The 27,476-nt window shown below is 41.5% G+C and overlaps 1 protein-coding gene across 3 annotated transcripts in view; it reads left to right on the top strand.

Annotated features, from left to right (window-relative positions):
- The window catches only part of LOC142398028 (protocadherin-1-like), a 433,391-nt gene that overhangs the window by 84,740 nt on the left and 321,175 nt on the right, over window positions 1-27,476 (top strand). The gene's annotated exons all lie outside the window — the stretch shown is intronic.

Here is a 27,476-nt window from a genome sequence, read left to right as displayed (position 1 = left end):
TTTTTTAAACCCCAGCCAACTAGCCGGACTACCTTCATCAACACCAAAACGAGGCTGGAACTCTGCTCACAGGACGCAGCAGGGGGTAAGAAGATGTTCATAAATGATGTTGCTGATATGGGATGTCATACAGCTTCATGTCAAAAGAGGCGAACTGTCCCTTTAATTTGGAGAACACGCACAAACACTGACATCGTCTGGTTTCCAGCAAACCAGTCGAGCTTGTCTGACTGGAAATCGGTCCGTTCCAGTTTGTCTGTGTCTCAGTGTCGTATTTACGTCCTGTCGGAGGCGCTTGTATGACAAAGGCTGTCATTGTTTTCACTTGAAAGGTTTCACATAAGGCGTGACACAACTAAATGTTGCCCTCCTGCTCCTCTGGCAGATTTACCCTCACCTGTCGGTGATTGTAGAGGTGCTCCCACACTGTTTCTACCAGATTTTATAGTAAGATTTTGTTGCTTTAAAATGCTGTGTTTTAACTCCAGCGCATCATTTGAAAGCTGGTGTTGGTCACCTTGTAGAATCGGTTCATCCTTCAGCTCTAAAGGTCTTAATGTGTCCTCACCGGGTCTGAAAATGAGGTGGATTTAACCTGCTTGGGCATGACATCAGGACATTTTTTAAGCTTGGATATCTAACTTAGTGCAGAAATATATTCAAGCTGCGTGGGAAGTTTTGTAAGACATCAGGAGGAAAATCTTTCTGTAGCTTTAAAGCAGCCCGAGGTGAATCCGAAGGTTAAAATCAAGAGTTTAAGAGGTCAAACGAGCAGATTTTCTCTCAGAAATGTGCAGTTGCTTGTGTGCTTTTTTAAACAAACAAAGGAGCCCATAAAGGAAGGCAGTAGGTGAGCTGAAGTCCTCGTCTGTTGTTATGGAAACAAGGTGCACTGTCAGTCTTGTTTATATCTTCTAAAAAGGAAAAAAAAAAAAAAAAAAAGTTGCCTCAGGTGGCACTTTTTCTACCATCTGAACCCCGTCTGCTCTGAATTCAAGTCGTTTGAATGCTTCTGAGGAAAATAAATTCAGCTTAGATTTGAAAGCAACAAAAAAAAAACGCTGGAAAACAGCAGGAGAAAGAGGTTTGGTTTGATCAGCTGTGAGGATTAAAATGTGGTTGACACACTTACTGAACGGTTTAACTGGACCAGCGTTCAGTGGTGTCAGTAAAGCAGAATTCACTTTTTATTAGAGCAGAGCGGCAGCCTGGAAATGCTCGAAGTGACCACCATACGTAGGCTTAAAGGGCTGGTTTTCAGTCCCAGTTTCTGACAAAAGAAACAGAAAAAAAGGTGAATGAGGGCAGCTTTATTGAGAATTCAGCTGGATTGATGTACACTTAATTACACTTTACTGTTTCTACTAAAAGATGCAACTTTGGAGCATGAACCTAGGACCGAGTTTAGCTGAACATTTACATGCAGGAGGGATTCAGACAGCAACTGTATCATATATATTAGGATAAAATAACTTTATTGTCCAGGAAAGTTGTCTTTGGTCTCACCAGTAAAAATTTAATTATTTAATGCCGATAAATATTTTATCTCGCATTTACGCAGGTTCTATTATTTATTTTATGATTGTAAAAGTCTGTTGCTGTCTGCTGTGGAACCGGAAAAGAAAGTAATCGGCGGATCCACCAAACATGGAGAAGGGTACGGAACTTTTACTCGGCCATTTTCATTTTAAAGTTCTTCCAGACGGTGGAGTCGACAGAACCAAAGTCATCTGTAAACACTGCCAAGTTGAATTGTCTTCTCAGCGTAGTAGTTCCAGTCTAAAATATCACTTAAAGGCAAAACACACAACTGATAGCAGCAAGTCATTCAAGGAAACAGACAGTGGAGCGAGGCTTCTACATAAAAACTACAGAAAGATGCTGGTGTTAAAAGTGTGTTTGCACAACAAATGTTATGGCACTTTCATTCATATGGCAGCACATTTAAAATAAAACTAAATGCTAAAAGCTATACACTACTTTTGGATTCATTTTTGGATTCTGCGTACAAATGCGATTAATCGTGATTAATTAGATTAAAAATTGTAATCGCTGCCCAGCCCTAGTAAAAATAGAAGCTATAGAATCTACATTATGCAAAACACAACATACATCTGAAGCCTCGGACATCTTCTTCTTTACGAGTCGTGCTCCATAGCACCGCCCTGAAGTCAGGTGTCCACACGATTATGGTTGGATAAACATGTTTATATGCATTATAATAGTCTGGTTCAGGTTGGACTAACAATTAGTTTATTCTTACTCCTGATTGAATCGACTCAACGGGCCTGGCTGCTCTGTAGATGCTCCGAAGTTCCATCTTTATGCGTCTTCCTGTAAAAACAGTGTATCTGCTTCTTTAGTCAGAAGCTGCGACTGACTTTCTGTTCTGTGAAATGTTGTGACTGACGCACAGCTCGACCCTTTTTCCTGGTGTCCTGTGAACACGCCCGGCGAGTTACGCCACATGTGTGCACGGAGCAGATTCCTGCTGATGTCACGAGTTGCAGGTAAATATTTGAAGTCTCCGGGAACAAAATGTACCCTCTCTCCAGATTTTCTATGAATTCTTTTTCACTACACTGGAAAAAAATCTAGATCTTACCAAGTATATTTGTCTCATTGAGCATCTCATTACACTTAATATCAGACACAATTGCCTAACAAGTACCATTTCAGCCAGATATAGGGACTTGTTTGAAGACAATACATCTGGAATATCTTGTTAAATGAAAAAGTCTTGAAAACAAATTGTTTTGAGTCGGATTTCATATGAAACAAGCTTTTTTTTTTAGCTTAAAACCCTCTTCAAATTTACATTTGAAGAGGTTTTCAAGATCACTTTTATCTAAAAAGTCCCAAATATCACATCGTATTTCAAGAAATCTTGACAAGCCGATTTTCACTAGTTCCATTGGCAGATTTTCTTGCTTATTTCAAGCAAAAAAGTCTTTTATTTGTTGTTTTTCTACTTATTTTTGGAGGAGCATTTTTTCCAGTGTGGAATTTCTGCTTTTATATCTCGATATATCTAAAATGAATCAGACTCATTTCCATAAACTTTGATGTTCGTACTTTGTTGAGGATGTAAACTACACACTACTCCACTCATATATCAGTTATTTCGTGCAGTGCGGACTCGTTTAACACCGATATATGCGGTGAGCCTGGATATTTATCTTTAGGTCACGATGCTCTGATTAATCCTGTGATTTCGCTCGCCTTCCGTCCTCGGTGTTTCTTCCTCAGCAGCTTCTGATTCCACTGAAGCTGCAGGAATATCTGTGAGCGAGTGGCTTTTTTTGGTTGGTCTAAAGCAGGGATATTCACTATTTTTTTTTCACATTGGCCACATTGGCCGAGCAAAATCAAGGGCAGAGCCACTTTTACCACAACATACTAAAGTCCCCTTTTGCAAATATGCATTTCTACATATAAAACATCCCACAAAAAAAGGAACAACACAGCCAATACATGTTCAATTCAGACCACATTTACCTTAATACTAGGACGAGCAGAATGTTCATGTTGTATTTGTAGTTTGTTGTTGTAATCATAGTGAGACATTCAAGATGAGCATGGTTTTTGCACTGGAAAAAATGCCCCTCCAAAAATAAGTTAAAAAAAACAACAAATACAAGACGTTTTTGCTTGAAATAAGCAAAAAATCTGCCAATGGAACTAGTGAAAATCGGCTTGTCAAGATTTCTTGAAATAAGATGTGATATTTAGGACTTTTGAGATAAAAGTGATCTTGAAATTAGCTTAAAAACCTCTTCAAATTTAAAAAAAAAGCTTGTTTCATATGATATGTGACTCAAAACAATTTGTTTTCAAGACTTTTTCATTTAACAAGATATTCCAGATGTATCGTCCTCAAACAAGTCCCTATATCTGGCTGAAATGGTACTTGTTAGGCAGTTGTGTCTTATATTAAGTGTAATGAGATATTTTGACTATAAATGAGACAAATATACTTGGTAAGACTTTGATTTTTTCCAGTGTGCCCTTTTTTAATTAAAAACCGATCCATTGTGCCTGCATCTGCGCTGGCTAAAGCAGCTAGCGTGCTCTGCGGTCAAGTGTGAGGTGGTTTAAGCGGGCTGCGTTGCCAGGTTTAACAGTTCCCCCTTTAGGAAACACCATTAAGCCTTAATTAATACTTAATAAAAATACTTAATACTACAAAAACGCAAACTTAATAAAAAATACTTAATACTGTGCAGTATTCGCTGTGTGTTATTTGAAAAACTGTATTGTTATTGTTACCATATTGTTATGAGCTACTATGCGAGTGCGAGCCGCCAATTAAAGCTTGAGGAGCCAATGAGTATGTTCAGCTTCAGTTCCCATGAAGAAATGAAAGACTAACTGGAACGCTTTCCGTCGGCATGTTTGTGTTTTCATTCTTCCTCTGTGAGTCACTGCAGGGTTAAGAGTTTAAATATGTGTGTGTGATGAATAGATAATAAAAATATGTCAGCTGATACTAAATAAGAATGAAATCTGACAACCAAGAGGCTGTGTGTGTGTGTGTGTGTGTGAGAGTGTGTGTGTGTGTGTGTGTGTGTGTGTGTGTGAGAGAGTGTGTGTGTGTGTGTGTGTGTGTGAGAGAGTGTGTGTGTGTGTCCCCGGATGAAAGTACCATGAAAACAGAGATCATAAGAAAATCGTTGAGGTATGAAAAAGACAATTTGCTGTTTCGGTTGCTGTGTGTGTGTGTGTGTGTGTGTGAGAGTGTGTGTGTGTGTGTGTGTGTGTGTGTGTGTGTGTGTGTGTGTGTGAGCGTAATGCGATCGCCTGCAGGTGTATTGGGTGATAGATCAGCTTTCCAGCCATGTTTCCAGCCGCTCGGCTTCCTGTGCAGAGGGGAAGTGGAGCTCAGAGAAAAACCGACTGTTGCAGGAAACTGACCCCGGCTCAGGTTTCAGGCCACAGTAAAAACGTTCTGTCATCTTTGTTTTTAATCTTCTGAATGGAACCACATCACAGTCTTTTTCACACTGCGTTAATGTCAGGGGTCGGGTTACAGAGGAGGTGAAGCAGGCAACTGAGGGGACGTTCCAGCTTTCCAAAAGTCCCGATCCAGCTCTCATTTCTTTATATTTTCCCTCCAAGCAGCCAGACCTTCTTTTAATATCTCAAAGTGGTCCTCGGCAATAGTTCTCCAGCTTTCTGAAAGTCTTTCAGAGTGTTTCTTTGGACATTTTCTGCTTTTTAACTCATTTCCAGTCCTTGTACCTGAGCATTTTCAGAGAAATTTCTTTGTTAAGCCACTTAACTCTGACCTATGAACCATTCAGGCAGGAAAAAGGCTCCTAACTCAAGGGATGAACCAGTGTTGTGTCCACACAGAACAGACAACTTAGCAAAGAAGCTGTTTTAAACTGGATCTTTAGGCACTTTGTTCCCATTTCTTTAGTTGCATCTCTGAAAAACAGCTTCATAGTTAAAACTTTTTTGTACATTTATGTTTAAAACTGCTTTCAGTTACCAAAAGAGTCAAATTAATATATGAAATTCAGTTTAAAAAAAATCCTAATCCCAAAATAATGAATGTTATCAGGTTTAAAAGTAGAAAAGTAGGAAAAAAACAGACAATAATAAAAGTTATATGTTATTCAACATCAAGAAAAAGTCAATAAGATTCAATTTAAAGCTTAAAAAAGGAATATAAGATATAATTTAATGACTAGTTATGGAACAATTAATATAAATGAAATGATTAAACTGTTTTATGTCACCAGAAATGAATAATCTAGAAGCTCTTTGTGGGTTTTAGACTGGAATTAAGATTTGTTCCCATTTCTTTAGCTGCATGTGTGAAAAACAGCAAAGATAACACAGTGTGACAGACAGAAAACAGGATTTCTGCAGCAACAAGGTGATTCCCAAAGAGCTGTTAGCTGAAAACTTGGCATATCTCAGCATGGTGTGCAGTGTGTCCTTAAAACATTTGAGGAAACTGGAACAAAAGAAGAAGTGTCAGGCCTAAAGAACTATCTCCAGCAGATGAACAGGTGGAAATCTGACCCAAAGCCACCAAATTAAAGAGAAAAAACACAAAATAAAATAAATGAAACACAAAATAAAACACAAAAAAAACAAAATAAAACAAAAAATACAAAAGAAAACACAAAAAACACAAAAGAAAACAAAAGAAAACAGAAAAAAACACAAAAGAAAATAAAAAACACAAAATAAAATAAAAAAAATTCAAAATAAAACACAAAAAACACAAAAGAAAACAAAAGAAAACAGAAAAAAACACAAAAGAAAATAAAAAACACTAAATAAAACAAAAAAAACACAAGAAGTGTCAGGCCTAAAGAACTATCTACAGCAGATGAACAGGATCTGAAAGTGATCTCCTTAAGAAAGAGGAAAACATCCAGCAAAGACCTGACACAGGAGCTGAGAGATGCATCTGGACCTTCAGCTGATCCATCTGCTGTTGGCCCAAGCCTCATCAGAAATGGGCTCCATGGAAGGGTGGCTGTCAGGAAGCCGTTCTTAAGGAAGGGAAACAGGGAGAAAAGGCTGAGCTGTGCCAAAGGACACAAGAAGTGGGCTGAAAATCAGTGGCAGCAGGTCTGATGGAGGGATGAATCCTCCCCAGAGCCCGGAGCTCGAGTTAGAAATGAGTGTAACGTGAAATAAACGCGGTTCAGTGTTTAAGACGTGATGCGGAGGAGCGTTTTGAGGTTTACTGAGAGCAGACGGAGATGCAATGTTGGAGAGTTAAACTGCAATCTGACAGCTGCTGCCAGAGAGCTGCAGCTTCCAGCGTCTGATGGGCAAATAAAAACATTTCAAACTTCAGTTAATGTAGCGTCACACCAGGACTGGCTGTCAGGCTGGGAATATATCAGCTGTGGTGGGATTAAGTCTGAATAAGTGTTTATTCATCACAGTGAAATATAACCTGGACTCTAACCTTTCACGTTAGGACGATGAGAGGATCAGAGGAAGTAAAACAAAGAACTCCAGCGACTCTCTGTAGAGTCAAAGCTTATCAGATCCAAATCAGAGACCTAATCTGTCACACAAAGCGTCTCGGTGGACATTTGTTTATGGTTTAATCCAGGGGGGGAGCAGTGATTTTAAATGTGTGGGGGGGGCACATCAGCGCCACATCAAGCCCAGAGACACGATGCTGAAGTTGGCATCCGATTCGCAAATTAAATGGATGGGCATAAAGGGCTATTTCACTGCATTTTTTTGCCTAAACTAGGTCCTGTATGGAAGCTACAATAGTTACACTGCTCAAATCTGGATGGAATTATTCTAAAGAGGGTACAGATTCATTAAAACCTTGTTTGGGATTTGTGAAACCTTTTTCTGATTTGTACAAATGCAGAAAAGGGCCATTTTACTGCTTTTTTTTGTATTCTCATCGCCCTAAACTGGGTCCTGTATGGAAACTACAATAGTTACACTGCTCAAATCTGGATGGAATTATTCTAAAGAGGGTACAGGGTCTTTAAAACACATTTTATGATTTGTTAAAACTTTATTTGGTCATTGAAAATTCAAAAAGGTGAAATCATCTTGCTGTAAAAGTCCCCCACGGGTGCGACGCCCATGGTTTAATCTTTTAAAGATTCAACAGTCTCGGCCAACAACTGCTTTGAATCGGTCACGTCTGCAGCTTTAAGTCGACTTTAAACTGATGTAAATGTTGTAAAAAAGAACATATGCGAGTCTTTGATTGACTCTATGTACACAGAAGTAGATTTTATTATTCATGAGCGGAGCCTCTGGTTCCCTCCTTTGACACTTCTGGCCGATCCGTGTCAGATTTCCTGCTTCCGCTCGGTCTGTCCCGTCAGATGCTAACAGCTGACCGTGTGAGACTTTGGCTGCATGTTTGGAGCAGAGAGCGGGATCAGATGCTGCGATCGCGTCACCTTCAGTGAGCACTGGAAAAATTCTAAATCTTACCAAGTATATTTGTCTCATTGAGTATCTCATTACACTTAATATAAGGCACAACTGCCTAACAAGTACCATTTCAGCCAGATATAGGGACTTGTTTGAAGACAATACATCTGGAATATCTTGTTAAATGAAAAAGTCTTGAAAACAAATTGTTTTGAGTTGGATTTCACATGAAACAAGCTTTTTTTTTTTACATTTGAAGAGGTTTTTAAGCTAATTTCAAGATCACTTTTAACTCAAAAGTCCTAAATATCACATTTTATTTCAAGAAATCCTGACAAGCCGATTTTCACTAGTTCCATTGGCAGATTTTTTTTGCTTATTTCAAGCAAAAACGTCTTTTATTTGTTGTTTTTTTTAACTTATTTTTGGAGGGGCATTTTTTCCAGTGTGTAAACGTGAAACCTTTCTTTGTATCCATCTGTTGTGAAGTTGAAGGATTGAAGCTAAAAGCTGTTGGACTTGCTTGAAATAAGCAAAATAAATCTGCCAATGGAACTAGTGAAAATCGGCTTGTCAAGATTTCTTGAAATAAGATGTGATATTTAGGACTTTTGAGTTAAAAGTGATCTTTAAATTAGCTTAAAAACCTCTTCAAATGAAAAAAAAAAGCTTGTTTCATATGATATGTGACTCAAAACAATTTGTTTTCAAGACTTTTTCATTTAACAAGATATTCCAGATGTATTGTCCTCAAACAAGTCCCTATATCTGGCTGAAATAGAACTTGTTAGGCAGTTGTATCTTATATTAAGTGTAATGAGATATTTGGACTATAAATGAGACAAATATACTTGGTAAGACTTTGATTTTTTCCAGTGTGATGGCACAGAGATACTCTGAGAATCTCAGGTTGGATCTCCTGCCCCCTTTCCGTCCGTCTCTTCTTTAATTTCCGCAGCCTTTTTGTTAAAATCTGCTTTCTGTGCTTTTCCTCGAGTGTCATGCAGCCGGCATACGAAAAGGTCAAAAGGTCAAACAGGACGATGTTTCGGGGCAGAGAAACTGAGCGGCTGATGGACAGAAAGACGTGAAGAAACAGTGAGACTTTAAAGAAACTGGATCTGTACCCAAAAAAAAAAGCTATTTCAGCAGTTTTCCCTGTGACAGCTGAAACGTTAGCCTGACAGGACGGAAAACTGCAAGTCAGCAGATCAGGAGGCAGCGAGTCCTCGCCGTGTGGCTGAGAAAAAGCCCGTCTTTGTGTTTGTGACTGAAACGAGGAGAGCTGTGACATCTTTTAATGAGAGAAAAGAGGTAAAACTGCAGATGGATGCAGTGACATCACCACATCGGACCAATGAGAGCGGTCGGTCCCCTCTAAGGAGGCGATGATGGCTGTAATTATTCAGTGTGTCTGATATTATCTGAACTTTTGGAGTTGTAAGTGAGACTGAAGAAGTGGCTGCTCAGATTGGGATCAACTAAGAGTCCCGATCCAGCTATACCTTCTTATAATCAGAGACACATCATTTGTAGAAATAGAAACAGAATAGAAAAATATTTATTATTATTTTTTTATCAATATTTTTATATTCTATTTCTATTTCATTATTTAAATTTTCATTTTCATTTTAAATTTAATTTAATTTTTATTGTTTTTTTATTTTATCATTTAAATTTGTTCCCATTTCTTTAGTTGCACTATGGAAAAAAAAGACGCGAATGACGTCACCACGCACGTTGCGTAGCTTACGCAAGCCACGCAACATGCGCGGCAAGTCCAGTTGCAGCCAGCCAGCCAGAAAGTCAACAGTAAACATGGCGCCCAAACGGGACCAACGGCCGAAAGTTTGGTTTACACTTCACTAAAAAAAGAGGAGAACTGGGCAACTTGTAATACTTACAAAGTGGATATTTTATCAAAGGGAGGAAATACTACCAACACGCAATAACTATTGATGAATGTCGCGTTTTCGACGTTAGTGAATCTTAACCCAGCAGCAGCAGCAACTTTAGCAACGTTAGCATGTCCTCGGCTAACACTGCAGGTAACTAACTAACTAACAAACACTACCTATCATGTTAGCGCCATTTGCCTCATTGTAAAACCTGCTATTAGTAACGGTTAACGTTAAATGAATGCCTTCTCATGCATTATATTTAGATGACCATTATGGGAGACAGAGTCTGACTGACTCAGAGCCAGAGGATGGCGTTACTCCCTCCGGTTGACCTCTAGCTTCTCCTTTCACCGAAGCAGGGAAGAGTTAAATGACCGAGGCCAGGATAGACGGAATGTCACAGAGAAGTGACTGTTTGTGGTAAAAGGCTTGCACCCATTTGCTACAGTAGATGCCCCTGAATTTCGGTAGGTGACTCTGTTGCTAACTGTGTGCTAAGTCAGAAAATGTCAAAGCTGCATGTTTTCCTCTTAAGTTCACCAGATGTCTCACTCAGGCATTCATTCCCATTATATATTTTTCTAAGGAGATGGCAAAGATGCTCGACCCTAAGTGCAAAGCCCCAAACAGAGACAGTTTAACTAACATGACTCATGTTACTTCTAAACTAAACAAAATTGATGCTAATCGACTTGTTTGTTGTCCCATTTTCCCAAATGAGATTCAATAAGTGAATCGATAAAGAACCGAATCGTAAAAATCTTATCGATTCCCATCCCTACACAGCATGGTGTTCAGTGTGTCTTTAAAACATTTGAGGAAACTGGACAAGTGGGGGACCTAAAACCTAAAACAGCTCTGTTTCTGCCTTTATACACCGTATTTACAGTTATGTTAGCACATGTTTCAGTATAGCACTGCAACTATTTCCTGCTTTCATAGAAATATAAATATCGGAGGGGTGGCTCTGGACTTTTGCTCAGTCTTCTATATGAAATGTGTCTGCATTTGTAGTTTTTATTGAGTTTTAAAGTAAACTGGCCTGTAGTCTGGAACACAAATGTAGGCTTTAAAGTGCTGAAAAAAGATAAATTGCAGTGGGTCTGATGGGAATCCCTGATGGACACCTTTATCAACAAATGGTTCAGAAAGAAACACAATAACCCACAGCATACATTAAAAGAGGCATCAGAGTCTCAGATAGTGTGGCTGTTTATCAATGTCTTTAATAATCCGGTCTGAGGACAGCATCCTCCTCTAGCTGACCAGCGACTGTAGGATTGAGTGCTTGAATACCAGCTGTAATCAAGGACTTTGTCTGTTTTCGAGCAGTTAAAGCGGTGAGTTTGGATATTAAAGCTGAAAGCTACAGGGAGAGCTGTGATTGGCTGGTTGCGTTCGCCTCATCTGAACGCAGGGAACGCAGAACTTAACCCCCCAAACGTCATGATGAGAAATAAAGTCGTGCAGATGTGAGGCTGGTAAAATCCTGTATGGTAGTATTAGTTCAGATCTGGGTGGGATTAAGCTTTCATTAGTGGAGGCCGGAGGGCGGATATTCCCTGTGGTCTCTGGTCATTTAAATAAGTGTCCTGGATGAAGGTTTTACATTTTCAGAATTGCAGCAAATGACTTGGAAATAGTCTCTGAGAGACCGGGGGGGGGGGGGGGGGGGGGAGGAAGAATCTGCTTAAAAATGACAGAAATAAAGTCGACCTCCCTGAGAACCGCTTTGGTTTTTCCTTTGAAGCAGGAATCTAGTGACGGAGGTCTGTGGCTTCATCACAAACAGGAACACTTGTAATTGGGACAAATTGCCAAAATGTAAACAAATATCGCCCAACAGTGGGCCCCCCCCAAAGAAAACAGCAGCACTTACAGCCCGCTGATGGCTCCCTGCGTGACGCCTGTGGTTTCTTTACGATGTCAGTTTGTGTTTCCATCAGTTTGAAACATTTCTTCAGTTGTAAAGTAAAGCTGAATCATTTTAGAAGACGACAATATGGATCTGAACTGGTTTTATAATGACACAAGCAGCCAGTTTGGTGAAAAGTTGCTCACATACTGCATTAAAATCCCAAACCAAAGCAGGTAATACGAGAAACTGAGCTCCAGCTTGATTTAATCTGTGTTTAGGACTCAACGTTAAGTGTAATCGTCAGGATACAAGCAGAGATTGTGTTACTCAGGATGTGTTTCAGCAGCTTTATGCTATCTCTGATCTGTAGATGGGTGCTGATGATGTTCTGCTGGGTTTGCATCCCAAACCGGTCCGTGTTGTTCCCAGTTGGGATGTTTTTCACAGCCGTTTCATTTCTGAGCTTTTGTGTGGGTTGACTGCTGTTGGTTGAAGCTTTTTTACATTTACATTTTGAAGCTGTGAAGTTGGAAAAACTGCAAAATGTCGTCTTTTCTTCAACTCTTTCGCCTTTTTTAGACTATTTGACAGATGTTGACGGGGATTTGCATCTCGCTTTGCTTCTCTTGAGTGTTGCTTTCCTGCTCACGTGAACGCTCAACGCTGTTTATATTTGAGCTGATAACACGCAGCTTTGGGTGTATTTCACACACCAGTTTAAACATTTTTAAACACAAACATCTGGAGAAGATTGAAAATGGAGCTCAGATGACCCCACTTTTGTATTTTTCCCCTTCTTAACAAACTGAAACACACAGATGTTAAAAATAACAGGTATAAAAACCATGTAATTTAGTTTTATCGCCTCCTTCTTCTGGCCCAGGTGTGGCCTCCCTGGTGGCTCTGAACTCACAGGTCATGTGAAGTTGAAGTAAATAGATTAAGGACGGGGTCGCGTCTATAAAAATGGGTTTTAAGAAGTGATTTGCAACAAGTCGCTGATTCTATGAGGCTTACTTCCTCGGGGAGGTCGTTCCAAAGTCGAGTCTGATATCAAAGTGAGGATCTGAGGATGTTAGTGGCTCATATGGTGTCAACATTTGTGACAGACAGCGAGAGGCCAGACCCGTATGTAACATCTTAAAACCCTCATGAAATAGCATGTTAATAACACTCAGTGGGGTCACATGGCACTGAAAGGATTATAATCGGATTATTGGCTAAATTACAATCAGATTGAGTTATTAAGTGCATGTAGACACCTTAATCTGACTATAAATTGGATCGGATCGGATTCAGACCCCGAGATAACTGGGTTGAAAGTCACTCTAAACCTGCTTGTAGACGCTGAAGCACGTGGTGAATCAGACTTTGCGTTCTGCGCATGCTCCAGATGTTTTCCCGGGGTCGTGACCCGGAAGTGAAAGGAGACGATATTCCTGTTGTTGTCGCCGTCAGAAAGAAACAAACAACGCGATGGAGAATGCTCCGTTGGGCATCGAGTTTGTGCAACAAGCAGCTCATCACAGACCAAATGTAGAGGGGCGTAGCTTCATCTGGCTCTGCGTTCTCCATCTTTCTCCAATGCCTGAGTTTGTTGTTGTTGTTGGTGGTGAAGAGGTCAACAGGAAGTGGCTCTATTAGCAACAGCTGGAATGGGTACAGCGCCACCTATCATACCGGGGTATGACACGCTTTGTGCCTCTGATCCCATTCATTCACCGCCATATATCCAAGGAGAATTACCCTTGCTCAGCTCATTCTTATTGTAATTTAGCCAATAATCCGATCCTTTCAGGGCCATGTGACCCCACTGAGTGTCTGTTCAGGTCCAATCCCAGCTGTTGGTTGGGTTGCTGGATCTGTGGTGTGGGTCCGTGTGAAGCTGCACAGATCCGTGCACCTCTGGCTGCTTCTAAGCTAAGACTTCTAAAATACTCTCCACCAACCGAGAGGTGAAACGGCTGTTGGGTACGTCGGTGTGAGTCTATTTCTGTCGAGTGTGGCTGCTGGCAGGAACTCTGCTCCTCGCTTCTCTTCTTATCTGTGTCTCTGGTGTTTGAGGTAAGAGGAGCTGAGCAGGAAGTCTCCCTTCCTGTAAGACGAGCTGTAGCCTCCTCCATCCCGCCGCTCCGTTAGCGTCTGACCGGTGAGCGTTCGTTAACCAACCCTGACCTGCCGGCACTTAATCTGATCGCCGCCTTCTCCCCTGAGACGCAGGGAGGTCTCAGCTCGCAGCTTTTGTGTCCACACACTCCCGTCTCGTGTCAATATTAGTGACCTCTGACCCCGCCTGACTCACCTGCGGGGAATTAAACGGAGGCAAACAAACAGCAGAGATGGGACCAAGTCACACATGTGCAAGTCCCAAGTAATTTTTTCTTGGGCAAGTCAAAGTCACCTTATTATTGCAATTTTACCTGCAGAATCTGATCTTAATAAAGTGAAAACACAAAGATATAAGTAACTGTCAGTAACTGTCCACCCCGTATCATATCAAGCTAACGTTAGCTAACTACCGACTAGGCTAACAGGCTAATATTAGCTAATTTGACAAGCACTTACTGGTCAGAATGGATCTTCAAATGACGAACAAAGTTGGAAGTTGTCGTCTGGCTGTCTGAGATGTTGATGCCGCATGTCTTGCACTGTGCTGTTCGTCTTTTGCCTTCAAAATGGTGATTACGAAAGCCGAAGACACTCGGTCCCGCTGACATGTTGCTGCATATCTGATATGAGTTTATTCTCTCCAATAAACACTAAGGTATGCAGAGAGGGCATGACTGATTGACAGGGTAGGGATCCAATCATGACGCCATTCTCAGCCTGCGCTCCTACCGGGTAATCCATGTTATTTTTTCGGAACTTCTCGCTTACTCAAACTCGCATACTAACTCAAAAAGAAAGTAGTAGTAGCAGTAGTAGTAGTAGTAGTAGTAGTAGCAGTAGTAGTAGCAGTAGTAGTAGTAGTAGTAGTAGCAGTAGTAGTAGTAGTAGTAGCAGTAGCAGTAGTAGTAGTAGTAGTAGTAGTAGTAGCAGCAGTAGTAGTAGTAGTAGTAGTAGTAGTAGTAGCAGTAGTAGTAGCAGTAGTAGTAGCAGTAGTAGTAGTAGTAGCAGTAGTAGTAGCAGTAGCAGTAGTAGTAGTAGTAGTAGCAGTAGCAGCAGTAGTAGTAGTAGTAGTAGCAGTAGCAGTAGGAGTAGGAGTAGTAGTAGTAGTAGTAGGAGTAGTAGGAGTAATAGTAGGAGTAGCAGTAGGAGTAGTAGTAGTAGTAGTAGTAGTAGTAGGAGTAGTAGGAGTAATAGTAGGAGAAGGAGAAGGAGAAGTATGCGGTTTCAAACACAGCCAAAGAGCGTGAAACGCACGAAACAACCCCAGTGAATGCTAACTAGCATTGGCTAACTTCCTGGAAGGAATAAAGCTTTATGTATGTAAAATGCTGCTTTTACACAGAAAATCTGAATAATTTCATGTCGATTTGGACATGTGTTGATGGTTTAGGATGGGTAGTGAGACCAGCATCAGGCTCCAGGGCCAGTTCATAAAAGTGATTAATAATGAAGACACTTATCACTGAAGGGAGATTCAAGGCTGGACCAGCAAACAAAATACCTTTTAAATATGTATTTAAAAAAAGCACTTTTAATCTACAACGGCACTGCAGAAAATGGGTTGCAAGAAACTCATTTGGCTTCCATCCTTTATCGTTTTCATAGTGCCTGAAAATATGCAAATCAAATACTTCTCACAATAAGGACAAAGCACGAGCCTGAGTGGGATTTTAATGTAAATTTGTCTTCTTTTGCACCTTATTGGAGTCGCTTCCTGCAGCTTCATCCTGAAGTGCCACGATTTACCTACATTTATCACAGGATTCGCACTAAAAATGCAGCTTTTTACACCATAAACATGCTCAAAAACACAAAAAATGCAGCTTTTTACACCATAAACATGCTCAAAAACACAAAAAATGCAGCTTTTTACACCATAAACATGCTCAAAAACACAAAAATACAGCTTTTTACACCATAAACATGCTCAAAAACACAAAAAATGCAGCTTTTTACACCATAAACATGCTCAAAAACACAAAAAATGCAGCGTTTTACACCATAAACATGCTCAAAAACACAAAAAATGCGGCTTTTTACTCCATAAACATGCTCAAAAACACAAAAAATGCAGCTTTTTACACCATAAACATGCTCAAAAACACAAAAAATGCAGCTTTTTACGCCATAAACATGCTTAAAAACACAAAAAAATGCAGCTTTTGAAGTTTTTTTTCTCTTAAGAGTCATGAGCCTTCCTTCTGTTTTGAGGAGGCAGTAAGTAAAGAATGAAGAGCAGAAACAGACCAGTCATAGTCTGCTGCTGTTTGGCTGCAGATTGTTGTTGTTTCAGCTGACAAAGAATGAATATAAATTGCATTTTTATCTTCTTTCTCATCAACTGTCCCAGAGTTTGGACACTATATATCGCTCCTGTAGTCTTCACTTTATTGGCTTTACTTTCTATTAATTTGTTCCAGACACTTTGAACTCGTTGGCAACTCAAACGTCAGGTTTCTCCTGAGCTGTGATTGGCTGGAAGGGTCCACCAATCAGCAGGAGGAGGAGGCGGACCTGAAAACAGCAAATTAATAATCAAACTCATTCCTCTGGGGAATGTGTAGGTGGTATCGATCCGCTATCAATTCTGACCTTCTGTCCCTCAGAGGCTGAAGTTCTCGTGTTGCTCGGATGCTGCTGAGTGCTTCGATTCATTCAATTAACGTGGAACAAGCTAAAAAAATTAGGCTTAAATTGTGTTTTTCTGGAGCTGATTGGATACATTCATATTTAAACCTGTGGCTCAGATAAAGTTCAGAATATTTGGTGTAACATTTGTCATTTTTGTCATTTATTTATTTATTTAAAACGGGGACAATGCACAAAAGCATTAATCGTGAAAGAAGAGATGCCTTGTGCCAGGTTGTAGCAACATTTGCTAATTTCCACCTGTAGTCCCTGGGCACGTAAAGGTAAAAAACAGATCAAGATTGTAAAATATGGCAGATAAAAGTAATATGCAGACCATAATATTTTAAAAATAGATAAAATACACTGGCAAAAAGAGAAAAAAGAGACCTCCGTCTCTGTCTTCCCCAGAGACGGAGGTGGTTAACACAGAAACTCTGACTGCATATAGGTAAGGTAAATAAATAACGTTTAGGACAAGCACATCAGGGGGAACATTACCCTGATCAAAGTCATAAAACCTGCATCAGAAGAGACTTTTAATGCCTCCTACTTGCTGGGTGGGGCTCGCCGCTCCTTTATTTATCGGCGTCTTCATCACTCCATCCGTCTCGGTGTCCGTCCGTCCCTGCAGCTGCCAGCTGGCAGCGGCTCTGTGGGCTCATCAATAAGACTGACGGATTGGAGATAGATGTCGCCGACTAACACAGAAGAAGCTGTCCGTCTGACAGATGATCCTCCTGTGGAGGCGCGCACGACCGCGACGGGCTCTGGGATTTCTGCCGCTCGCACGTGGGAAACACAAGTCGGGGAGATGTGGCAACTTCAGGCTAGCAGTTTCCCTCCGTTTCCAGTGTTTGTGCTAAGCTAGGCTAATCAGCAGATGGTGGAGTGGAGTTTATGGCCTCGAGGCGCCAGATCAGCGGTGCAAGTGGAGCAAGCTTTTTTGTGTTCTGGTGTCTGAAAACTGAAGCCTTTAACGCTGTTGTGCTGTTTTAAAGTCCACGAGTGTTTCAGTCTGAAAGAAACTGTCCTCTGAAGATGGTTCCAGAATAAAGCTGGAATGTTTTGTACAGTTACTATGGTCATCTATGCCTTCATGCATTAGCCACTAGGGCTGAGCATAGTTATCGATACAGCGATTATATATCGATATTTTGTTTCCCGATAAAGTATTGATTTTTAATTTTTATTTATTTATTTTTTATTTATTTATTTATTTATTTATTTGAAAGCAAACTTTATTGAAAAGTAGGGCTGGGCAACGATTAAAGAAAATAAAAAGAGAAATATATCAGATTATATATTAAATTATATAATATTTTATATAATATATTATTATATTATTATTATATTAGATTATATTATTAAAGAGAAAGATATCAGGCGAATTCATAAAAACATGAAGTCATATTCTTGGTCGTGTCGTTTGTCAGCTTCGCTTTTTGTTGATTAAACAAACGGGGTCGACGTGCTGGTGGGCGGATTTTTAACCGCTCTCCTCTGTTTACAGTTTTCACGCTAGATGAAGCACCCAGACCGCTGACTTTGGCTTAATATTTACAACACAAACACGGTGGAAGGTGCAAAAACCCTCTCATCTAACTCAACAAACAAGATAACAGCGGCACAGGTTTCATCCAGGAGCTGCAACGAGAAGCAGAAAGGATTATTTCTCTTCACACAAAGCTGATCGGACAATAAAATGATGTTCATCATCCTCCCCGACTTCGGTGAAATGTTAATTTGGACCAAAGAAAGTCTGACTTTAAAGCAAGGGAAGGCATTTGAGGTTTTCCTCCAAGCCAAAAGTCCAAAAGGTGAAGCCATTTGGGGGAGAAGTTAACGAGCTCCATAAAGATGGAGGGAGTTATTGAGCGCCATTTGCCTCAGTTGTTAGGTGTGTGTAGGTGTGTGTGTGTTCGGCCTTTTTGTTTGGGGGTAAACAAAGCCGGAGGTCAGGTTCATCACAACACGCAGAATCCAGCTGTTTGGTGTGTTTGTGCAGCTGGTTCGATGGATGCAATGGGCAGCAGGGACCTGGTGCTCCGGGGAGGCTGCAGAGAGGCGGAAAAGGTTGGAAAAAAAAGACAAAACAACAGAGCACGGCCACGTTTAGGCTGTGATGTCACGGTCACATGATGCTAACGTGTAAACAAGTGTGTTTCAGCTCAGTCTCAAGCTTTAGCTGCTTCTGTGTGGGAACAAAAAACAGTTTGACTGATATCCTCCTTTATCATTTTCATACCGCCTCAAAATATGCAAATGCCATTAATTTAGTTGTTCTGTCTGCAGTTGTTACCACAATAAGGACAAACCGAAACATTAAACCATGAGCCTGAGTGGGACTTTAATGTAAGTTTGACTTCTTTTTGCACCTTATTGGAGTCGCCTCCTGCAGCTTCATCCTGAAGTGCCACAATTTACCTACATTTATCACAGGATTTGTACTAAAATGCAACTTTTTACACCATAAAAATGCTCTAAAACACGTCCCTCATGCCACCACAGTGAGGTAAACCAGAACGCAGCCTCCCAATTTACCAAGTCACTGAGTTTTAAGTCTCAGGCTGTGTTCGATTATCTTCTCTAGAAAAACTGCGTTCAAGTATTTAAAACATTACAACAATACATGCCCAGTAATATTCTTGTAATGTTTTAAATACTTGAACGCAGTTTTTCTAGAGAATATAATTGTTTTGTATATGGGAGTATCGTCCATTGACTCTTTTGGGCTTTCACATGCGCGAGCCTACAACCAGCCGGTGAGTTACATGCTGTTTATAAAGTTGTTTTGTAACGTCCCCATGCCAGTAATGTGAGAACCATGCATATGGTTTTGATGGTAAGGCTTGTGACTTTATTGTCGGATGGTTTATAAAGTGGTGTGACGTTTCTACAGTGTGCAAGTTGTTGTTTTACGTGGAAGGGTTAGCGCTTGCCCCTTAGCCAACACGTATTAGCCTCGCATGACATGCTGTGCGGACAGAGCGATCTCCACACAGGGAGCGCAGATACGCATCTCTCTGTGTCCTACTAGCAGTATTTGACAACCTCTAGCAATGGAAACACGCTTCAAATGCCCCGGAGTTCCCCTTTAACAAGGACGAAGTCGACCGATGAGCAGCTTTTAGCCGCAGCTGATTTAAAAGCACTCGACCTTTGGTCTTTACTTTCGATTAATCGGCTCCAGAAACTCGAAACGACTGTACTTATTGTTAGCGTTAGCATAGTTTTCAGTGTTTAGCTCCTTAAACGAGCTGCTGAAGGCGTTTGAACAGTGATTCCTCCGTTTCCTTTGAAAGAACCTGCAGGAATCTGCTCTTTATTCGGCCAAACTCTCATTCAAACAGCACGTTCTGAGTCAGAGAAAGAGTCTGAGGCGACTGGAGGATGTTGCAGCTGCTGACCCTCGCTGGGCCGACTGAGGTCATCGTTTTGTGAAAGCTCAATTAACACCAAGCTGGCATTTTTAAGATGTGTCCAAAATGCTGTTTTAGACTGAAATTAGGGCTGAAACAGAGTAAAAGATGCAGATTTCATCAGTTTAATGCGGAGGAGAACCAGCAGTGCGGGTTTATCTGCTGACCGTCATGCTCTCGAAACGTCACGTGACCCAAACAGGATCTCTCAGATCCCTGAGCCTCACACAGTTGAAGGGATTTCCCTGCAGAAGCAGCTCAGGCACGGCCTGTTTTTTCCTCCTCCGGCTCGCTGCTGTGGCTCATCCATTGTTGTCTAGTTCCTTCCTGTGTATACGTATGGATATATGTTTGTTAGGGAAGGGGGGGGGGTCTTTTCCCAAAGGGAACCACGACCCACACACTTCCTGTAAGCCTGCATCACTGCACAGGAAACACTGACATCACTTCCTGTGTCTTGAAGAGGGACGAGACTCTTTCCAGGATGTGTGGATGCTTCTTTCTGTCGACTCCTGGAAGAAAGGAAATTCCTAAATGTGGTCTAAACTTGTGTTTGAATCAGCCAGGACGGTCGGATTCAACCGGAGACGCATTCGTGTTTGACGTCTCTGCAACTGAAAACGTCCCGATGCCTCAAAACTCCGTCCTTTACTTCATTTAACTTCAACTTTTCAAAGTGTTCATGCGTCCGTTTTAAAAAGGAGGAGGAAAGAATCAGGCTTTAGGAAACTAATCTACCCGGTTGGGTTTAGTAAAAGACTTCTTCTTCATGTTAGACCAGTGGTCCCCCCAACTTTTTCCAAAGAGGGCTTGCTCTGCATGGCTTTATGTGGAAAATCTCCATGTAAACCACATGGTTTAGGCAGCCATATTCCTCCAGGTACGCCCTCACGGAGCATTTGTCTGGGACTATTTTCTGCAGCGTAGTAATCCACCTGGGATTTGTTGCCGTGGGAAGGCGTGTGCCCGTTTCTCACCTGTATAAATGGATTCTTTGGTTTGTTTATCTTCTTTCTCGTGGATTTAAATGCACTCGACTGCCCCTGAGTTTGGATGACAGATTACTCTTTTTGGTCTTTACTTTGCTGGCTCTACTTCTCATTAGATTAGATCCATAAACTTTGAACTTGTTGGTTTTTGTCGCATATGTTCATGTATTTTTGTCAGAATAAAAGCAGCAACTCATTGCGAATGCTGTGAAAACGGAGGTGAATTAGATTCCCGTGTAGGTGACAGATTTCCAAATCTTCCAGAGGAACTTTAAGACTTTTTTAGTGTTGTACCTGAGCCATAAAGGGCCAAAAAAAGGGTCCGGATTGGGCGAAAATGGGTTTGTTTGTGGCCCTAAAGGATTAAAATGTGCTTTTATTAGCCTGTGAAACAGTAGAAACGACACTGAACGCATTGCAGTTGTGTTAAAAGCCTTTTTACGTGGTGTTGCTGGTGCTCTGTGGAGTGAGAATGAGGCGAGTCTGGTTTGAATCTTTGAATCTCAGCACTCACACACTTTGTGTTCCTGCAGGTTTTGTGAGGTTTTAATGACTTTCCACATGCGGACGGGCACGTTTTGGCTTTCAGCTGCTTCTCACATTTCAGCGCTGCGTGTGTGTGTGTGTGTGTGTGTGTGTGTGTGTGTGTGTGTGTGTCAGCACTGCTCGGGTAAAAACGTGCGTGCATTGTGTATGCAGGTGATTTATCTAAGTCAGCGCTCGCTCTGCCGACCGCTGCCGTTGAATCCTAATTCTGCCTCTCGCTCGTCTCTTTCCTGTCAAAGAGCTGCTGTTCATTCAGAGAGGAGGACGGAGGGAAGGCTCCTTCCATCCTCTCCTCCCCCCCTCAGGTGCTTTATTTTGCTCGTGTGTCTGCAGATTTATGCCGATGGACGCAGATTTCGGTTCGACGTAACGCCATATGACAACACGGAGCTCGCAGCCTCGGTCTCGTTTTATTTGTTCCAGTCGTGTCATCGTTCATAAGTGATAAAGGAATGTGCTCCATCCACGACACTCACCCGTCTGAGCCGGCGGGATGTCAGAGAGGCGTAACGGGCGCTTTCTGATCGATAATCAAACTTTCTCGTGGGCTGGTTTGTTTCCTCTCAGAGAGAAGCCAGAACACTGGAAAAAATGCCCCTCCAAAAATAAGGAAGAAAAACAACAAATAAAAGACGTTTTTGCTTGAAATAAGCAAAAAAAATCTGCCAATGGAACTAGTGGAAATCGGCTTGTCGAGATTTCTTGAAATAAGATGTAATATTTAGGACTTTTGAGATAAAAGTGATCTTTAAATTAGCTTAAAAACCTCTTCAAATGTCAAAAAAAGCTTGTTTCATATGATATGTGACTCAAAACAATTTGTTTTCAAGACTTTTTTATTTAACAAGATATTCCAGATGTATTGTATTAAAACAAGTCCCGATATCCCTAGATCCCAAAGTTTGGTTTGGAAGTGTTTAAAGGGATAGTTCGCTTCTTTTGAAATGAAGCTGTATGACATCCCATATCAGGAACATCATGTATGAACATTTTCTTACCCCCTGCTGCGTCCTGTGAGCTGAGTGTCAGATTCGATTCTTTCATGCATTTATAGCCTCATAGGTTGGACTCACACTGGACCGAGTATGATTGGACATGAGTAGGTTCAACATGCTTCGTCATATTCTCTGGATCAGCCAAAACAATGTGTGTGTGTGTGTGAATCTGCCCTTGCTTTCCCAATTGTTCTGTCTTCCCAATCCTGGATCACTTTAGGTCATCATGGAAAAGTACTGAGTACAGAGACTATTTCATTTATAATGTCTAAGAACAAAGACAATTTTTACAATTGTATGTCAGTATTGGGTTTTATTTACGCCTTCTGCCATGAGAACACGTTGTTGTAAGAAGTGAGATCATCCAAACTTGTGTTTTGTTGGGCCACAGAAAATGACTTGTTTATATTTAATCAGAAATAGTTGAACTCTTGAGTCAATCAGCACTCGTTACGCAACAGTAAATACACGATTACACTCGACGTTGTGTTGATTTTAGGGATAAATATCGTTCAATGGAAAACAACTGGTGTAAAGATATCATATGAGGTTCAAAACGGGTTAGTGACAGTAAGCTGCAACATGATTGGCTCGTCACAACTTCCTTCAGAATCAGCTGATTCCAAACAAATTCAGTCGTCCGAGTCCCCGTTTCAGTCCGGTTTTTAGGGATAGTCAGAAGGAAAAGGGTCGGGAGCAAAGACTGATGTCGGTCAGGAGATGAGGTGAAAGCAGACCAAGAAAATCTCTAAATCCGAGCGTTAAAGCATCGATTGATGAGTAAACCACAGTGCTCCGTGGCAGACTGCGTCTGAAAGCATGCTCCATAACTCAGAATAGATACAAAAATGGAAGTGATGAGTCTCATTTTGGACTGAAAGGAAACCCGAGACTCGATTCTGAAGAAAAATATAACAGTTTTCCTCTTCAATATGAGGTATAAAAGAGTTTTTGAGATGGTGCTGTTGACTGGGATATGATCACAGCTTCAGCCACATAGAGGATTTAAACCAGGCTGAGATAAAACCACACTGGCCTGGTGAAGGTTACCCAACGGATAGCATAGACTCTGTTATCAATGAAACCTTGATTCTGTTTTATAAGATGCTAGAAAGGGCCGATTATTGAAATAAAGAGCACTTTAAGACCAGGTCCAGCTACAAAGCCACAGACGGTATAAACTTATGCATCATTTGTGATCCGTGAAACCTGAAAATTAGCCAATTTAAGACCGGTTTTGGTTAAAAAAAACAGCATTTATACTGGTCAAAGTGGGAGATTACTCACTTTCCCCAACAGAATAAAGGTTAAAAGAGTTTATGCTACATGTGGGATGCGACTAGTCAAAGTTTTTGTGGGTTTTTCCACCAGGAACTGGCCTAAGATGATCCTCCCAGTGCCCAAAACATGCATGTTAGGCTAATTGGTGACTCTAAATCTCAGTTATCCCATGCAGCTATAGAAAATAGATGGATGGTCGTGAGTGAAACGGTCTTTCTTTCTCTTTCCCTGCTGAATCAGCAGGTAAATGTGTGTTGTTTTGCAGATGAGAGCTACTGTATTGAACCATGACTTTATGACTTTCAGCTCTTTCAAACAGTTCGTCCATCCCTTTCAGCGATGGGGGAGCATCAAGCAACCCAGGGCCGCGTCCAGAGAGCTGGGCCACAGAATAATGGGGAAAGGGTGGCACAAAAACCTTGAGGGGGAAATCATTTTTAGTTTATTAAAGCGGTTATTCTGCCTCGGAATGAAAGCTACATTTGTAAAGAGCAGGAGGAGAATGAGGTTTTTAAACCACCACAGTGCAAATATAACTGAAATAACCGTGCTGTGTGAGTTTCCCGAATTAAAATGCTCTGGCGTGGCGACCCTGACATCTGGAAAGTCGCCAAACAGATGTTTACGGCAGCTTTTTGACTACTACTCCTACTAACTTTTGAGTTAGTATGCGAGTTTGAGTAAGTGAGAAGTTCCCGGATGCATACTAGATTCTCCTAAATGTTGGGTATGCATCATGAGGTTACTACTCATACTCAAACTACCCAAGATGCAACGTAACGTGACGTCATCGATCGTCATTTCCTGTCAAAACGGCAGTTTCAAGCTAGCTACAACGAGGGTCGGTTCACTTCCTGTTTTCAAAACAAAAGCACCAATTGTATCGTAATGGCTTTCCCTATGATAAAAGGCAACGGGTATTTTATTTTGTGAAATAACCGGAAGTGCGTTGCTCACTGCGGCTAGCTTTAGTAGCGCCGAATTCGTGGGAACAAAATTGTAAACAGCCGGTATTTTGTCAGGTTTTCAACACGTTGGGGATCTAAACGACTACTTTCTCTCCTGAAAATGTTTCAAATGTTGCTAAAGTTTACAGAGTTTAGAGCTTAAGGGAAATCAGCTTCAGGCCGGCTGATTTCGGCTCGGGCAGGAGCAAAATGCATTGTGGGTAAACGCTCTGCATACTGTCTGATCGATGAGTATGCAGTTTGGAACACAGCCTGTGTGAAACATGAAGAAGAAGAAGATGGACTCTGGCCAGTTGGTGTGTTTTTGGTGTTTGGGTTCCCAGCAGCTCGCTGTCATTACAGCGTCGCCGAAATGCCGCCGCTGGGTTAACCACAGCTTTCCCATGGCTCCGCCCTCTCCACCCCGCCTCCTCTAAACCGCTGCTCCCAGTTCTGCCAAAAACAATCAACACATTCCTCCTTAAGTTAGACGGAGGAGGAGGAGGAGGAGGAGGAGGAGGAGGAGGAGGAGGAGGAGGAGGAGGAGGAGGAGGAGGAGGAGGAGGAGGAGGAGGAGGAGGAGGAGGAGGAGGAGGAGGAGGAGGAGGAGGAGGAGGAGGAGGAGGAGGAGGAGGAGGAGGAGGAGGAGGAGGAGGAGGAGGAGGAGGAGGAGGAGGAGGAGGAGGAGGAGGAGGAGGAGGAAAGATGGAGAGGCTAATGCGCATTGATGCATTAATCACAGTTGGAGGTAATTGAGAGGCCGAGTGAGGAGCGGCTGAGCGAGCTGTCCTCCATCACTGTCTCATTCTGTGTAAACACGGTTACTGTACACACTGAATATTAATACACTCCTGTGTGTGTGTGGACTGACTCATGATTGGAGTGGCCTTACAAGATGTTTTTGGCTGCAGCGTCGGCTCGGTGAAAGTGTGTCTGTGTGTGTTTGTTTGTTTTGGCCGACGTCTCCAGTTTGACTTCTCGACTTTTTAAAGAAACACTTTAAACTTTTACCCACCAGAAGTCCTTTTTATCTGTTTGTGGTTAGCTTAGCTTAGCACAAGCTAGTTTGACTTCACAACTTTTTAAAGAAACACTTAAAACTTTTATCTGTTTGTGGTTAGCTTAGCTTAGCACAAGCTAGTTTGACTTCACAACTTTTTAAAGAAACACTTAAAACTTTTATCTGTTTCTAGTTAGCTTAGCACAAGCTAGTTTGACTTCACAACCTTTTAAAGAAACACTTATACTTTTACCCACAGAAGTCCTTTTTATCTGTTTGTGGTTAGCTTAGCTTAGCACAAGCTAGTTTGACTTCTCGACTTTTTAAAGAAACACTTAAAACTTTTATCTGTTTGTGGTTAGCTTAGCTTAGCACAAGCTGGTTTGACTTCACAACTTTTTAAAGAAACACTTACACCTTTACCCACAGAAGTCCTTTTATCTGTTTGTGGTTAGCTTAGCTTAGCACAAACACTGGGAGCGGAGGGAAACTGTTAGCATGCTCGTCTGACAGAGATCCCAGAGGACAGCTGTAATCTATTACAAATACAGGATGCAGCTGATTGAGAACAGCGTCTCATTTGGTTAAATCCCTCTCACCTCGGCCCTTCCTTCTGTATCACAGCTGACACGAATGTGAGAGGAGTCCTGGGGGGGGGGGGCAGAGGGGTATCTGCTCTGAAATCTGGAAAACATGCAGAATATATGCAGGCCGGGCTCAGGCAGAAATGAACCGACTGCGTTTCCTGAATGTTTTAAAGGTTTGACGGACAGTTGTTGGATGAAACTGGAATCAGATTCTCCTTCTTAGATCTATAATCGACTGATTCTGAACATTTTGGGGCGTTCCCAGGACAGACGGGACGTATAATCCCTCCAGAGAGTTCTGGTTCTGCCCCGGCGCCTCCTCCCAGGAGGCATCCTGACCAGATGAACCACCCCGGCCGACTCCAGAGGAGCTCTGCTCGTTCTTTGGGTCACGACCCAGATCTGTGACCAAAGGTGACGGAAATCTCTCCCTTTTTGAGCCTTTAAAGATCCTCTCTGGGTTGTTTTTTCAGTCGGAGGGAGGAATCAGGATTCGGAGACCTCCTGGTCTCCAGCTGCTCCTCCTCTGACGGACCAGTTTCACCACACAAACACACACTCGGATGGAGGATAATTGGATAATAAGTTATAATAAGACGCTGCGCCTCTTTCTCAATCGGTTTAATTTATCTCTCTGTTTATCACCGAGTGTTTTTCCTCCGTCTCTGACGCGCCTCGTTATTCACTCGCAGTAATCGCTAAACACACAGTTACATAAAGCAATGATGATAATACATAACGGCCTGTATCTGCAGCACCATCAGCCCGTCTAACGGGGGCCACATCTCTCCGGTTTCTGGGTGTCAGAACCGAGCTCGTGAGCTTCACTGGAAAAAAATCAAAGTCTTACCAAGTATATTTGTCTCATTTCTAGTCAAAATATCTCATTACACTTAATATTTGACACAAATGCCTAACAAGTGCTATTTCAGCCAGATATAGGGACTTGTTTGAAGACAATACATCTGGAATATCTTCTTAAGTGAAAAAGTCTTGAAAACAAATTGTTTTTAGTCGGATTTCACATGAAACAAGCTTTTTTTTTTTCAATTGAAGAGGTTTTTAAGCTAATTTCAAGATCACTTTTAACTCAAAAGTCCTAAATATCACATCTTATTTAAAGAAATCTTGACAAGCCGATTTTCACTAGTTCCATTGGCAGATTTTTTTGCTTATTTCAGGCAAAAACATCTCGTATTTGTTGTTTTTCTACTTATTTTTTCCAGTGTTCAGCTGAACTACAGCAGGATCCATTTCTTCTACCGATTACAGTGTTATTGCTCTCCGTCCTCACCGCCGTCTTTATCCAGACTTTCAGAGCTCTCACTT

Source organism: Odontesthes bonariensis, chromosome 13, assembly GCF_027942865.1.
Source record: "Odontesthes bonariensis isolate fOdoBon6 chromosome 13, fOdoBon6.hap1, whole genome shotgun sequence".
Taxonomy (NCBI): Eukaryota; Metazoa; Chordata; class Actinopteri; order Atheriniformes; family Atherinopsidae; genus Odontesthes; species Odontesthes bonariensis.
The sequence above is the reverse complement of the archived record's forward strand: the minus strand, read 5'-3'. Positions and strand labels throughout refer to the sequence as shown.